Source organism: Sander lucioperca, chromosome 18 (assembly GCF_008315115.2).
Source record: "Sander lucioperca isolate FBNREF2018 chromosome 18, SLUC_FBN_1.2, whole genome shotgun sequence".
Taxonomy (NCBI): Eukaryota; Metazoa; Chordata; class Actinopteri; order Perciformes; family Percidae; genus Sander; species Sander lucioperca.
Genome location: NC_050190.1, coordinates 17091622 through 17106732, shown reverse-complemented (window position 1 = coordinate 17106732; position 15111 = coordinate 17091622).

Here is a 15111-nt window from a genome sequence, read left to right as displayed (position 1 = left end):
ATTATGAACCTGAAAATGAGCATAATATGAGCACTTTAAGATAGATTCTAGACTGCTTATGTATAGGCTTCTGATGAATAAACATTTTCTGGTTGAACCTCTTAATTTCCATATGGGAGGTCTCTTATATCTGGGGAAACTAGACCCTAAAAATATCTCCCTCAGCTTGCCCCAGACTCTACCGGACCTACATGGACGGACACACAAACACATGCACACACAATCCTCCCTGCGTACATACACACTCCCTATCACTGTGGCTCTGCTGTGTTATGCTGTGGGAGGCTGAAGTGGCCTTTGTGGGCTGAGCTGAATATCTCTGTCCACTCTGGCAAGGTCTCAGAGTGCCTGCTGCCGCCTGCTGTCTCAGCCCTGGGCACGGGCTGCCAGCCGGCCCGCCGACCAACCTCCCTGAACCCCTGCCAAGCTCCTGACGCCACCCTGGGTGGTCCTGCTTCATGCGGCTCTGGCAGGGCCCCCCCTCACCCTACCTCCCCTCCTCTCTGGCTCCCTCGGCAGCCGCAAACAACCTCGCTGTGTTCCCAATGTGGAGCTCCACTGAGAATCAGTCAATGTTGCAAGTTATATTTTTATCAAAAGGGAGGATGTGGATGTACTGTATTTTTGAGGGTTTTGGAGAAGTGAAAAGTGAAAAAAGAATGTCTGTAGGCAGGGACGTTTATATTTAGTCTGCATATGAATTTGTTTTTATATATTTGCATGCTTTTTTTGGGGGGGGGGGGGTAAAAGTGTTACTGATGGTTCACCCAGACTGAAGGAAAGCAAAGATGTCTTCTTGTTTCAGTCACATCAATCTCCGGATAAGTCTGTCTTTGGTCTCTTTTCCCCCAGATCTAACTAACTGTCTTTTTGTGTCACTCTCTATCCTTCTATCTCTCCCTTAGTCAATGAACCACGACCAAAAGTTAAAATCATCAAGACACAGCTCTGAAATCATCCACGGGGCAGGTCACAACGCAGGGTTACAGTGATGAGTTGGAAACCGACTGTCAAATTACACGACGAAGACTCTCCTGTTACAGTTATCATAGCAGGCAGCCAACAAATCAAGGCAGCACAGCCCTCCCTTTCTCCCGTCTCTCCGCTTTGGAGTTGGGAGTCATGTTCCCCTTGGAGCTCTGGAGGTAATTGTGCCACACTCCTTTACTTAATATGACCACCCTTCTGTTGCTCTGCTGCCCCGCCAAAGAAAACACACTCCATCCATCGCTCTCTCTCTCGTGCTCTGTCTGTCTTGTCTCTCTGCCTCTCGTCCAGAGATTCGTGACTCCTGCACCTGATTGCAGACGATTAAAATCATTAGAGGTTGTTAGCTGGAGTCACTTACCGTAGAGCTTGCTGTGTAGGTTGGGTGGGGCCCGGAGAGAAAAGGGGGATAGAGGGGGTGTTGACAGAGCTTGTGGGGGTTGGTTGAGGGTGGGGTGTCAAAGGGGAGACGAGTCTCACTCTCTCCTCTGACCTAAACGAAAGCATTACGCACTGCCAAACGCACCACCTCTAACTGACACACACACACACACACACACACACACACACACACACACACACACACACACACACCACCCAAGCTGCCACTGATACCATCAGCATAAAGTCTCTGAAGAAAAGCACCAATGTGTGTATTAGCAGTGTGTGTAATCACAGGGCCTTTGGGGACCCTAATGGATTAGTACACTAACACACTGTCAACTCTGGGCCAAGCCGGGCCCACACTCACACACAAAATGCTAACATTGTCAAATGACACAATCACTGTGCTGGAAAAGTACTAATTGCCCCTGTTAGACGCCAACAGAGGACTTCACAATACTCAAATGGCTCATTTTTTTGTGCCAAATGTTTTGAGCCAGTTGATTAGGAAAAGGCAACAATACAAACAGCATATTCACAACTAGTGATCATCATCATCTTTATGAAAATGTACTCGCTGTCAAAAGTGTATACGGCCGCCTTATTTTGAACACAGATGCAACGCAGATGTGTTTATCCCAGCAAGTAATAGCGATAACTCCAGTTGGTTAAAGCAGCCATATATTAACTTGAATGAGCTTGAAAACATGTTGCAGTTAGACCGATCCAATCTGTCTGTCACTGACTGGAGTCGCTGGACAGCTGTTGTAGCCAGTGTGTGCTGTGAGTGGATCACCGGGCTGTAAGGCATGAATAATAGATGCTGTTTATGAGTGTATGTTTTCCATCTGACCCCTGGGTCTACAGTGAAAACTGCAGCAGGCCTCTTAAGGGGCAAAAGGAAAAGCGGGAGAGCGAGACAAAGACAGACAGATGAAACTTGCCCGGAGAGGCGATGGGTCATTTAGTGCCCAGGGACCCCCCCATCAGCCATCAGTGACATGTTCAATCAGGGCTTATAGAGTTATACACTGAAGAACACACACTTCCCTGCTGATGCCGATACTGAACAGGGAGTGCTGCTTTTACACAGACAGCAGTGTAGGGAGACAATGCAGCATCTATGCTACAGTAAGCGGCGTCATGAAAGCAGCCCTATATTGTACACTCAAGGCTTTTCCACGGATATTAACCTACAAGATATGTTTTTTTAGTATGACCCTGCCCATGGGTTAAATTAGTCCGGAACGACCCCGGTGCGTTTTGTGTCGAATGACTGTGTCAGACTCCGTTTAAAAAATAGCCTTTTAAATGCTCAGCAACCGGTCATATGGTAACTTAGGAGGCAATTTGGCCTTGTGTGCTCTGATTGATTTGGCATGAAGTTACACCAGTCATAATTTTGTTTTAATGAAAACTCAACTCCTGGCACCTACTCCTGGTGTTCTTCACCACTGTTGGACATAACAGGAGTAACAGGCGAACTAGCTTTAAAAGTGAGTTTTCTTTTAGTGCTGCGTAGTTTTAAAGTGTTAGATTTGAGAATGGAGTTTGGTTGGTTAGGGTTTCCCCACTAGCCAGATCCCACTTTAACCCTTGACCCTGAATCATATCAAGCAGACAAGCACTGGATATGTTATACTCCTTCCAATTCTCAGCTGCAAGTGACTGGAATAAACTCAAAACCCTTATCCTACGAACTGCCTTTAACGTGCTAACTGCTCTCCATCATACAAGCTCTGTTTTGCACACCCTTATCACCTTATCGCTTGCCCCTTTGCACAGTTACACAATTGCACATCCACGCACTGTTTTTATATCTGCTTACGCTCCTTTGCACTAATCATCTGCCCGGGCATGCTCAATTTTTCTCCCCACCTTTATTGTTATACAATTCTTGTACATCTACAGACCTACATCACTATCTTGACCACTTTCTGCACCAATTGTATACTGACTTTTTACTACATTTCAGCATTTATATAGTCTGCCTACTCATGTACATTGTGTTATTACTGTTCTACATCACTATTCTAGACCACACTCTACACTAACTGTACATTGGCTCTTTACTACATCTCAGTATATACTGTCTATTCACGTATATTGTGTTATTACTGATCTACATCAATACCTAGACCACTACTTGTACTAACTGTATACTGACGACTCACCACATTTCAGCATTTATATAGACTGTCTTTTCATATACATTGCGTTATATCATCACTAACTAGACCATAATTTGCACTTGACTGTCTATTCATATTTATTCGTGTTATTACCTTATCACTTTCGCATATCCATCGACTTCCTTACACCTCATTTTGCACCGGTTTTGTAATGCCCACTTAATACTGTACTTTATGTAACCTATTGTATTCTGTATTCTTGTATTGTATTGAATGTGAAACTGTATGTTGTCTTGCACGCCCACGCTTTTCTTGGCCAGGTCGCTGTTGCAAATGAGAACTTGTTCTCAACGCACTACCTGGTTAAATAAAGGTTAAATAAATAAATAAAATGTTCAGCTCCTGTGCTCCCACAGCTTGAAACACACTGAGTGTGAGAAAATATTTGGGGCTGGAAATATTACGACAGCTCAGTCATTAAAAACCATGGCGGGTTCCCTTCGGTGACGGCGGCAGAATTAGGACCTTAGGGGCCGCTACAGCCTGACTAATGAAGGTCAGACCTCTGGCGCAGGCAGTGAGGCCCAGACAGTGGGGTTAACCTGCTTCGCTACTGCTGGCAATTAGGTAGGTCAGCCCAGAGCTGCTTAAGAGGCTGCAGGCCTTAAGACTCACACAGCTGGCCAGAGTGGAAGCCTTTCCCTGACACTGTTCCTAATGACACAGGGGTCAGAGAATGTGTATGTTTTACAAGGGTGGTTACGGTCTGTGGCTCCTGACAGTATTCTCATATGTTGAGAGGTTTTGGTTTGAGGATCAAGAGGAAACAGAGGGGTCGTCACAGCCCTGATCCTTCAGACTGTAAACTTCAGTCGAGCCTTGAACTCCCGCTATCAACTGTGCAGCCTGTCAGAGGTATTTAGCTTCATCTGCAGTGAATGTGACATTGTTGTGAGGTTTGATAGTGAAGTTAGTGCAAGCATACCCCATGCTAAGAAAGAGCTTTGGCTGGAGTACCACTAGGTGGCATGGTCACTTTGAACACACATAAACAAAGCACACAACTGAAAGATAAAAATCGCAGATGTTCATGTGTGAGGCGCAGCATTGTGACATTTCATCTTGTTCACAGCTTGATGAGTGAGAAGTTTTGCTACATATCTGATTGATGAAGAGATTACAGCTGACAAATGTGAGAAGTACAAAAACATCAGGACAGAAACTCCGAGCATTATGTGAAGAGTAAATGCTGATCAATGAGAGATTTGACAGAATAACATAGAGATATGCACTCTATCTTTGGCCTTTGTACAAGCAACATTGTGTTTCCATCAAAAGGATGTTATGTCTTCATACATTGCTCATCGTGTGAATATACTGTGAGCTGCACATTCAGGAAAGTTACTGTGTCAACAATTCTCGGAAAGAACTGTGCAGATGTTATTTTGGTGCTGCATGAAATCACTAAGAGGAAGAATGATAAATAAGAAAGATAACAGTTCACAGTGTGAGAAATGTATGTACTGTATATGTGTATGTTTGTGCATGTGTGCATTCAAGTGTGCTTATTTGTTTGACTGTGTGTGTGTGTGTGTGTGTGTGTGTGTGTGTGTAGGGGTGCATATCTGTGACCGTGCCTGTGTGTGATCACAGTTTTAGCCTGCTGAATAATTCAGCGTCCCCCCAGTGCGAACACTGACACTAACTGAGGGCAGCCATTAAAGATCCATGAGGAGATCATTACAGGCCACTGCCCGGCCTTCTCCTCTGCAACCACCCCTCCACTTCCCTGGGGCGACTCCCTCTCCAAACAGTGAGGCCTAACCCCTTAACATGAGCTCACTCTCCCGCCCTGGAGCTGCTAGAAGGGCTGGGGGTCAGAGGTTAGCCAAGCAAAGGCATGACCCACGGCACTAATGCACTTGTAACACTTTAAAACACTTTGGCGAGAGTTAAACAGAACACACTCTCAAGGAGGACCACACAGAGGGCCCGCTGGCTACTCTTTCTCCTTTTTTTCCCCTTTTCCCCCTCACTCAGTACTTGGTCTGCTCTCACTGTTTTTCTTTGGCTGCTCTTGCGGGCCAATGTTAGAGGAAAGTGAGATGTGTAGTTGCTGCCTTCCATCCTTTTCCCTTTTCTCTTTTATTTTACTGTAAACTGATACCCTTTTGTTTATTTAATTCCATGTCTTGGACTCAGCTGTCAGAAAACAACACAGACGATGTTGGTTGCTGATTTCAGAATTAGGTAGTAAGCTAATATTGCCCGATAATCCCAATTCCCAATGTTGTGCCTCCTTGGCTCCTCGATCCTCCGGCTCAGCATGCCATCTTGAAGGACGTCCCTATTCCTAAAACGGATCTCGAGGAGAGAGACTTGAGGAAAGAGACTCAAGGAGCAAGGATGCTCACCAGAGGAGCTATAATGGAGGATACACCAGTGTTTCCTTTATGGACATAACAAAAGAGCATGATACACACACAGAAAGAGAGAATATATATACATATATATATACTTAATATAAACAGTAGTGATGCCCGCATTGCAGTTATATTCATGACCCCATGGTTAATCCACGGATTGGGCCAGTCTGGTCATAAAAATTACTCATGGCATAGCAGAGAGCCAAGGTGCAAAGCTGCTGTCAGCAGACAGCTTCATTTGTTGTCAGACAAGTGCAACCCCAAAAAAGATGCTGTGCGCATTTACGCACGAGTAAGGGCAGCATAACTTCAATATTATTATTATTATTATTATTTAAAAAGCTGAAGTTTTAGTTCTGTTTTCTCTCAAGTTTATAACTACAGTTTTTAGTTTTGCTGCTTAAAGAGACGTTATGCAGTTTTGGCCATTTCTTCGCTGTTTTCTCGCTTTTTGCTCGCAGGTTTCTCTATAGAGCTCCCACTACAGCTTCGGAATAGATATTTAGCAGCTCCAATGTTTACTAGTGTCTGACTCCTCGCCCTATATATATATATGTGTGTGTGTGTGTGTGTGTGTGTGTGTGTGTTAAATAAAAAATAAAATAACAGAATGTATCTGTACATTCTTGTCACATTATGCCACGTTGTGAATTAAATTAAAAATAAATATAAGTTGTCATGAACACTGTTGTGCTCATCTGACAGAGATCATAAAATACAGTTATCGTGTCATGTGAAACCATCAGAGTGGGCCGAAGGCATCAAGCACACTGCAAGTCAACAATTAGCTCACATTGGAGGTCCCCCTTGGTAGCAAATCCAATCAGGCAAGAGTTATCACTGGCTGCCATGCCTCTGCCCAGCATCACACAGGATGATAAGACCCCAACACCTCTGAAACACACTTGCAGCAGATTTGATTTGTTTCTGCTCTAATCACATTGGTCTGCAAAAGCTAACCTTCATAGAGTTGAGGAAATACTGCAATTACAGAGTGCATTTTCAGCTGTTGTGTAAAGCGTTTTGGGGGTTAGTGGTGGGGTTAATTTACATATTCTCCTTATGTGACTTGAACTGTGGATGTTTTCAGATCAGGTAAAAGTTGAAAAATCTTAAAAATCCTTATTACATCTTCTGATGTAAACCTCTAGTCCATCTCCATTTCCTTGAATGCAATCGTGGTTATTTGTTGTTACTGTAAAAAGCCTCTTAAGGCCAGGCTGCTGTCATTTTTTACTGATGGCTGGGGTCAGAGGGTCAGCCAACCACCAGAGTGGCAGCTGTCATTTGACGGATGACCAATGTCCCTCTTCCCACCAGGAAGTAGAGGTGTGTGTGCTGGAGGCTGTGGAGTGTGTGGTTAGCTGGCAGGTCAGCGGTGGGTCCAGAGTGGTCTGGCTCCAGCTACCACGGAGCTCTCAGGCAGCAGTGGCAGCCCAGAGCACTGACTGATAGTGGGCATTATCATTTGTTAAGTGCCCCCTTCGCCTCTGGTCAGGAACACTTAACACTGCCTGTGGTCACTAAATGCTGCTGGACTACCGGTAGCAAGGTAAAATATTCATTGTCGTGGAGTGGTGGTTTTCCTTTGCACCAACGCTAAAAGCATGGTTTGGTTTTGTGTTTTTAACCAGGGCCCTAAAACTATGCCGCACAGGAGTGGCCTTTTACTGGACAATGTAATGGACCTCAATAGGATCTGCGTACCTTACCACAAAATCACAGGCACCGAAAAGATCTAGCCACAATGTGGAAGACCTGTAAAATATAGGACAAATAGGGAAAGAACTATAATTAAGAAAAGCTCAGTATATTTGACATGATAAGCACCCTCACTAAATTTGACAATTTGCATGCTTGCACTAAATCATAAGCTGACAAGAGCATGGTTGGCTTTTTGGTTTAAGAACAGATGTACTTTTTGAGGGGGATTTTCAATTCAAACAAACGTCCAAGACAAAATACATTTCTTATGTAGGTCATCAACCTTTTCCCTTTTTCTGTGAATGAGTGAGTCACCTGTGGTATATGCTTTCATTTGGAAAATGTTGCCGCTGGTAACCTTCATGAGTGCAGTCACATCTCCAACAGCGGGGGGACTTCCCAGAAGACCCTAGCAGCCTGTCCCCCCTCTAACTAAACCGCGTGGCATTTACAACTGTGTCAACACGCTGAAAAGACTAAGCAAGTGTCCTTTCTCATTGCTGACTTGTTGTTCTGTGTCTGTTGTGGCCACTTTCTGCAGCATTGTTGGATGTCAAGTCACAGAGTAGTTGAACAGACCCTCCATTTCGCTTGGTTTTAATAGGGTTGACAGAGGAGCTCCCACCTGTGGTGAGTCTGGCATTTAGCAGCCCATAAACTTCTCCCCCCCTCTTTCGCTCTCTCTTAGCCATGCACACAAAACACACTGCAGTTAGTATCAGGTGCTTGTTTTCATCTTGATCTGTTTCCAGTTTCGTCTTTGTCCCAGTTCAGCTGCAGATTATGGTGTCTGAGCACCACAGAACGGGGTTAGAGGCGAGGGTGGTTTCTCCCCAAGTCATCTCAGACTGACTCCCATTCTGGCTCTCGTGGCAAGCTGAGGCCTGGGGGTTGTGGGAGTTCTGGCTGAGGGGAGCCCTGCCCCCAAGGGTGCTTGGTGGCATGCTTGGTCAACCTAGACACAGCTCACAGGAGGCTTGAGGCCAAGCAGAAGCCAGGCTGTGGCAGGTGTGGCTATGGGATATGGGAGGAAACAGCCACATGCATAGCCACACACTGCTGCTGCAAGATGCAATGCCTTATGTGCTCTGCAGAAGCAAACATGGATATAAAATAATTCATAAACACATGGAAATAGAAATACAGTATATATGGATGTTGTTGTTTACTGATAACTCATTGTTTATGCAAGTGTACAGATTGATCTCTCAGATTAACTGACTAACCTTAAGGCACTGCAGCAAATATAAGAAAAAGAGAAAGGAAAATGGGGCAGAATATGACTTTTATATCACAATAAGCTGCAGTTTTCAAAAGTGTCAGAATTCATGCAGGATAAAAAGGCAACTGAATAGTATGCAAAGCAATGGCTTGTGTTGTCAGTGAAGGACATATGTTGGATGTATTACCCACTTCAATGATAGCCTGCAGAAATGGATATAAACTGAAACAAAAAGCAAAGTGTCTTTAAAAAAAAAGAGGGAAATGCAGAGCTGAAGATGAAATTTCATCTGTGTTGTAAGATATCCTTTTCTAGAGACATCAGGCACGAGCCAGACGACCACGAAGACCCACAGGAATGAGTTTGCAGTTACGCAGATTTTTTTTTACCCAATATTTGATAATGTTAATTTGTCATAAGGCATCCTACTGATGAGAAAATAAAAGCTGACCGTTAAAACCTCACTGAGGGTCTGAGTTCCATGAGGTCAGGAGGCCTCAAATCATTTTAGCGCGATTCCACTCAAACCACTAAGGGAGGAATCATTAAACCTTTGTGGTTGTGTGCGCCTCTTTAAGTCTGAAGAAATCTGGTGAATTTATCAAAAAAATACTTCACTGTATATCTGGGCGATAACTTGTAAATGGCCCACCCACTTCCAACCTCAACACACACACACACACACACACACACACACAAAACTAGAGTAAGAGAATTTCAGAGTTAAAGACAGGGTGAGGTTGCTGTGGTTTGCTGAGACCAGGTGAGACCTACGCCACCGTTTCCATGACAGCAGACGGACACGGTGACGGCAGAGCTGGTGGCTGGCTCTCCTCACGTCAGGGAAAGCTGCTGGTGAACTCAAGTTTCTCTGGAAATGTCAGACAATGGGACTTGCTACGAAGTTTGCAGCAATAACGTGTTTGTGAGAGTATATGCAGGATGGTGAGGGAGATGTTGCAGATTGACGCAAGAGATTTATAAAGTAGCATCTCTTTGCTGCAGACTGACAAATCTGTATTTTAATCTGATATGTTGGCTACATGCTGATTATTGTTCTAATTCAAATGTTTGAGGATAAAACAGACGTGTCCTCTGGTCATAGGTGTCACCACTGTCATCTTTATAAACACTACATTCCCACGGTGGCTGACCGTCTGCGCAGCACAAGGGGCCGAGTCACGGTCTTTCTCATGAAACCACGGTGATGGCCATCAAAAAACCAATAACTTCCTCAGCGCGCCGGCTCACTTCCGCCTTCTGCATGTTGGGAACTGCCGTTGCCATGGTTCCTGGGCCGGCGTTTGCGTGCGAGCAACTGAGACAGCCGTCTGAGGTTTCACGCACACATAACAGGAAGACGCTGGTCGTACTTCACAACCGGTTCTCACTTCTGCCTTCTTGATTTAGGGAAGGCTAGGGAGACGCACAGACAAAACACACAGCGACTCGTGGAAGTTTACCCCCCTCCAAAGAATATATATATATTTAAAAAATGATACAGCCGGTTTGATGTGTAACTGTGATGATTTCTTTCCCTCAGCATTTCTGACGAAACTGAAAGTAACAACTCTCAGTTAACATGTAGGAAAAATCTTATGTTTAGCATTTAGACACAACAATTGCAACTGATGTTGATGATTTAATGATATCATGCATAATTGTTAAATTATGTAATTATTATATAAAGCGTTATTATCTGCATTTGTCATATCAATGCTCTCAAATGTGTGTGTCAACTTGTGAGGGTACATGTGTGCTTGTCGCTGAGACCGGGCTGATCACAGACGTGGGTTTGGAAGCAGGTCTGCTTTCCTCATTAGCATAATGGAAACATCCAGCTAACGAGTGAGAGTTTGTGACAGCCAGTGTTGGTCGAGTGACAACCATTGTTGGATGAGGTGATTCATATCTGCCTCTCATCTCCAGGGTATTGATGACCGTTGGCTTTGACAGCTTTGCTCATGTAAACTTTGCTTTCCACTATACTTGTGCAGCCTGAAAACCAAACCAAACAATTTGAAATGTTAAATGAGACCCTTTCTTTAATTATATATAACCAATCAAAGGTCGTATGCTCTCAACGGAGGGAGTGAAACTGCTAGAACTTTTAATATGAAAAGGGTTCTGCAATCAATTGAAGTGTTGCAACTGGCTGCCGGAAAGATGAGAGACAACCACAGCCCTCTTGGTTAAAAAACACAATAAAGTTTGTGCTTCTCTTAAGAGGAAGGAAAATGAAGCTGCTGAAATATCAGGGTGCCAAAGTACGTAGCCAAGTGTAAATGTTAAGCAACCATAAGAGTAGCCTTGGCTGCTCAGTGGCTGTGGGAAAGAGCATAGCAAGTCTGTCGCATGGTTAAGTCTTTCTCAGAGCAGCAGAGTTGTCAACCCACAGAGAGGCAAACTATACTGTAAACTCATACCGGAACCCGTCTGCGGCCTGAGCTGTGCCAAGGCAAGTCTTCCCCATGCCAACCTGTCTCTGATTTCACTCAACTGCAGCAGGCAGGTCTGCACTCTGCACATAAACAAACCTGAAACACATTCACACACACTGAAACCTTTCAGCAAAATTTTAAATTCACTTCAGGAAAGAAACCGTATCCTTCAATATATTTCTATTTTCTAAGCAAAAGTTTCAAGTTGTTAAAGGTTGCCGACATTCCATCATGAATATTTTATATTATAACTTATTTGACAGAGGATTCAGGTTTCAAATGATGAATATCTCAGTCCAACAGAAAATCAATATGCATATTTCTTTCTTTCCACACTTACCAGCTATTTTTTGGTGACGTTTTTATACTGTATCACCGGTGTGACAGCAGCCTCAGAGAAGGACACAAAAGAGCCATGAACTAAAGTATGAGCAAATATTAGCTTTCCAGTCAAATTGTTATTTATCTACATTATGCGCATATATCTTCTACATGGAAATGTGTAATGTATAGTAGCCCTCATAACTAACATTGTTTTTGTAGCTACATCAAATCGAACAGTTTCTTCTGTGGACCAATGGCTCACACACTGCTAGTGATGCAACAGGACAAGTCATTCCCATACGCACATGAATCAAGACAGTGACAGCTCACTGAAATATCAGGTGATGTATAATAGGGTGATGTTGCAGTGGGAAAGTGTGCATGGATGTGTGTGTGGGTTTGTAGAAACCACTTTGATCGTTATGCTAAATTGTGAGATACAACTGAACAGCACATGTGGGTTGCTGTTAAACACAAATATGCTTCTCAAAGGCCCTTTGTCTGTGGTTTTACATCAGTGTCTTTCGATAACTCTAACTGAAAAAAAAATGACATTTTCCAATCAACCAATCCAACTGCATGAAGTCAAATCAGGAGTTAGACAGTGGCTAAATCTGTGTATTTAATGTGTATGTGTGCAGGTTTAAGTACGTCATCTGTGTGACTCAGATAGTGGTTTGAGTGAGGGTGAAGCCTGAAGCCTGAAGCAGTGTTGAGATGACTCAATTTAGCAGAACCTAGCCAGGAGTTCTGGGTAAAGAGGTTTGGCTAACCAACACCGTGAGAATGTGGCAACATATGTCCTGTTCTGTGGCAACGTCAGCCTCGTTTCTAGTCTCTCTCTGTATACGGCATAAAACTGTTACAGTGTTACAGTGCTTCATTGAGTATTTATAATTATGCAAAGTTCAAAGCTGCCTTGTATTAAATAAAAAAGAATAGGGTGAGATGTGATTAGATGTTGTCCTGGGGTGTGGTGGTACATCACTCATCTGTAGAAAGCCTACATCTACCAAAAAAAGCCACTCATCAGTGAGTCAAGAGTCAAAACCATTCCTGATTAGTGGGAGATGTGTCATGATGAGCTGAAAATAGTCACAATCAATATTAGAGTATTAAGCTAAGCAATCTGCCCGTTTTACCACATGATTAAAGCAGATATTTACAGTGTTTGAGCCTTGGTTAGCCAAGCTTTATCATACCGCACCCATGTCATGTGCCCACAGACAAGCCCATAGGCCACAATCATATTAACACTGTGCCACCATGGGTCCTGAGCCAAGGCTGCGGGAATGGCAGAGCGCTATCTACTCCCACTCCAACCATTGTTTCCCTTTGTAGTGAGCCCGCAAAAGGCTCCTTATGTGGGTTGCAACGGGGCCTTTGATAAAGCCACTGCTACTATATTCTCTGATCTATAACCTGATGCCTTTAAAACTGCCTGCTGCTGTGTTTTTACAGTTATTTGAAAATGACAAACAGAGAGGTTCACTATGCAGACAGAAAACAGGACAGGATGCTTTGTTGTGTCCGCAGTGTGTGCTGTTGCATTTGGGTTGTGTGTTTGGAAAATTGAAGAATAAAGGCTTACATTAACCCAATTGCAAACAAACAAGGCAGACTGCACCAAATGCGTATACACTCATATGCACTCAAGTATCCCTACAGCGGAAACCAAGTCCCCCTAGTCTTGTCACGAAACGCTTGTCAGTCTGTGAGCGATATTGAAAAGAGTTTATATTGACGTTATATTCACACACACACACACACACACACAGATAGAAATACAGAAAAAAGAGGCAGTTCCTTCTCGGTTGTCTGCACAGCAAGCAAGCCACCAACCACAACCACAAAGCCCCAGTATGTCAGCAAGCACCTGGCTATACACCCGCTCCCAGACAGACAGACAGCAGACACACACACGCAACAATCTGCACACGAGCACCAAAAAATGCACACTTTGACTTTTCTTAAGTCTCCTAAAGAAGAAGATACAAAAAGCACCTGCTTCTTTCAAAGCCTTGCCATATGATGCATATAGGTGGAGCAATGCATGGATCACAGTGGGAGTCACGTAGCTTTGCTGTGTATGTGTATGTGTGTGTGTGTGTGTGTGTATGTGTGTGTGTTACAGAAGAACCCAGCAACCTATTTACAGCGATGAGCGTGGGAAACAACATCAGTGTTAAACTGAGAGATTGTACTAAAGTACTACCATGTGTTACATGTACACACAACATAAACATAAATACACTGCATATGTACTGTATCTAGCACATCCCTCTGTGTGTGTCCTTTAAAGACAAATTAGATAAAATATTGAAAATATCTCTGTTTTATAATTGTTTTATAATGGTTTATTATTTTATTTCCAAGTTAGCAAAGGCGCCACACACTTAGATGCAGGCAGGCAGCTATAGGCATATATGTTCTCTTTCTTGCGTAGGCATCTGCACACACACACACAAAAACACATACTAGAGTCACAGTAGATGGTAATTGAGATTCAGTAGATAACAGTGGAAATGTTTGCCAGTGTTGCGATAATGGCACTCGCACACACACACACACACACACACACACACACACACACACACACACACACACACACACACACATACATACACTTGCCCTTAACTCAGCAAAACTCATCATTGTATTACTCCTTATCACTGTGTGCAGTTTTTATTCAAGAGCCAAGGTGTTAAAACACACGACCAGTGAGGATATTAACAACTTTCTCATTTCCATGTTGGTCATCACCTGTTAAGCATTGAAACCCAACAGATGTGACGATCAACTAGCATCATTATTTCAAATTTAGTTTCTGCCTGTCCTTTCTGCTTAGAGAAGCAAGTAAACGCTCCCAGCTCCTCATTTATTATCGCTGCATATCAAGAGAAATGTTTATAAAGAAAGCAAAGTGTGGTGTATGTGTGTGTCTGTCTGTGTGTGTGTCTGTCTGTGTATGTCTGTCTGTGTGTTGGTACTTGCAAGAGACAAGCAGAAGGAAGTATCTAACTAAAATGGAAGGAGTGTCCGTCTGCATTTCTGTTCCTCGACAACCGTTCATCCGATCGACTTGACACTTGGCGAGTGTGTTGCTGAGGACCCAAGGAGATGCAGTGGTCTTGAGATCTAAGGGACATATTTATTAGTAGTGTGTTATGTACACACTGTGTAGTGTATTGAGAGGGGACCTGTGCTAACTGCTACACAGCCGAATCTGTAGGCAACCGTACAATATTTTGGTATTGGAAGCGTTCTAGCTTCCGTTTGTAGTCCAATATTGACCAATCAAGTTTGAGCTGGAAAATGCATCGCCACAAAGCTGAAAACAGGGCTGTTTTTCTGAGCTCATAAAAAGTTGACTTTTTAGAAACACGTAGTTCTCACAGGAGGACGCTACAAACATGATGATCTTATATAGACAACCTAAAACAGTAAAATGCAACATGCAGTACACATTAATGCAGCAGTAATATTAATCC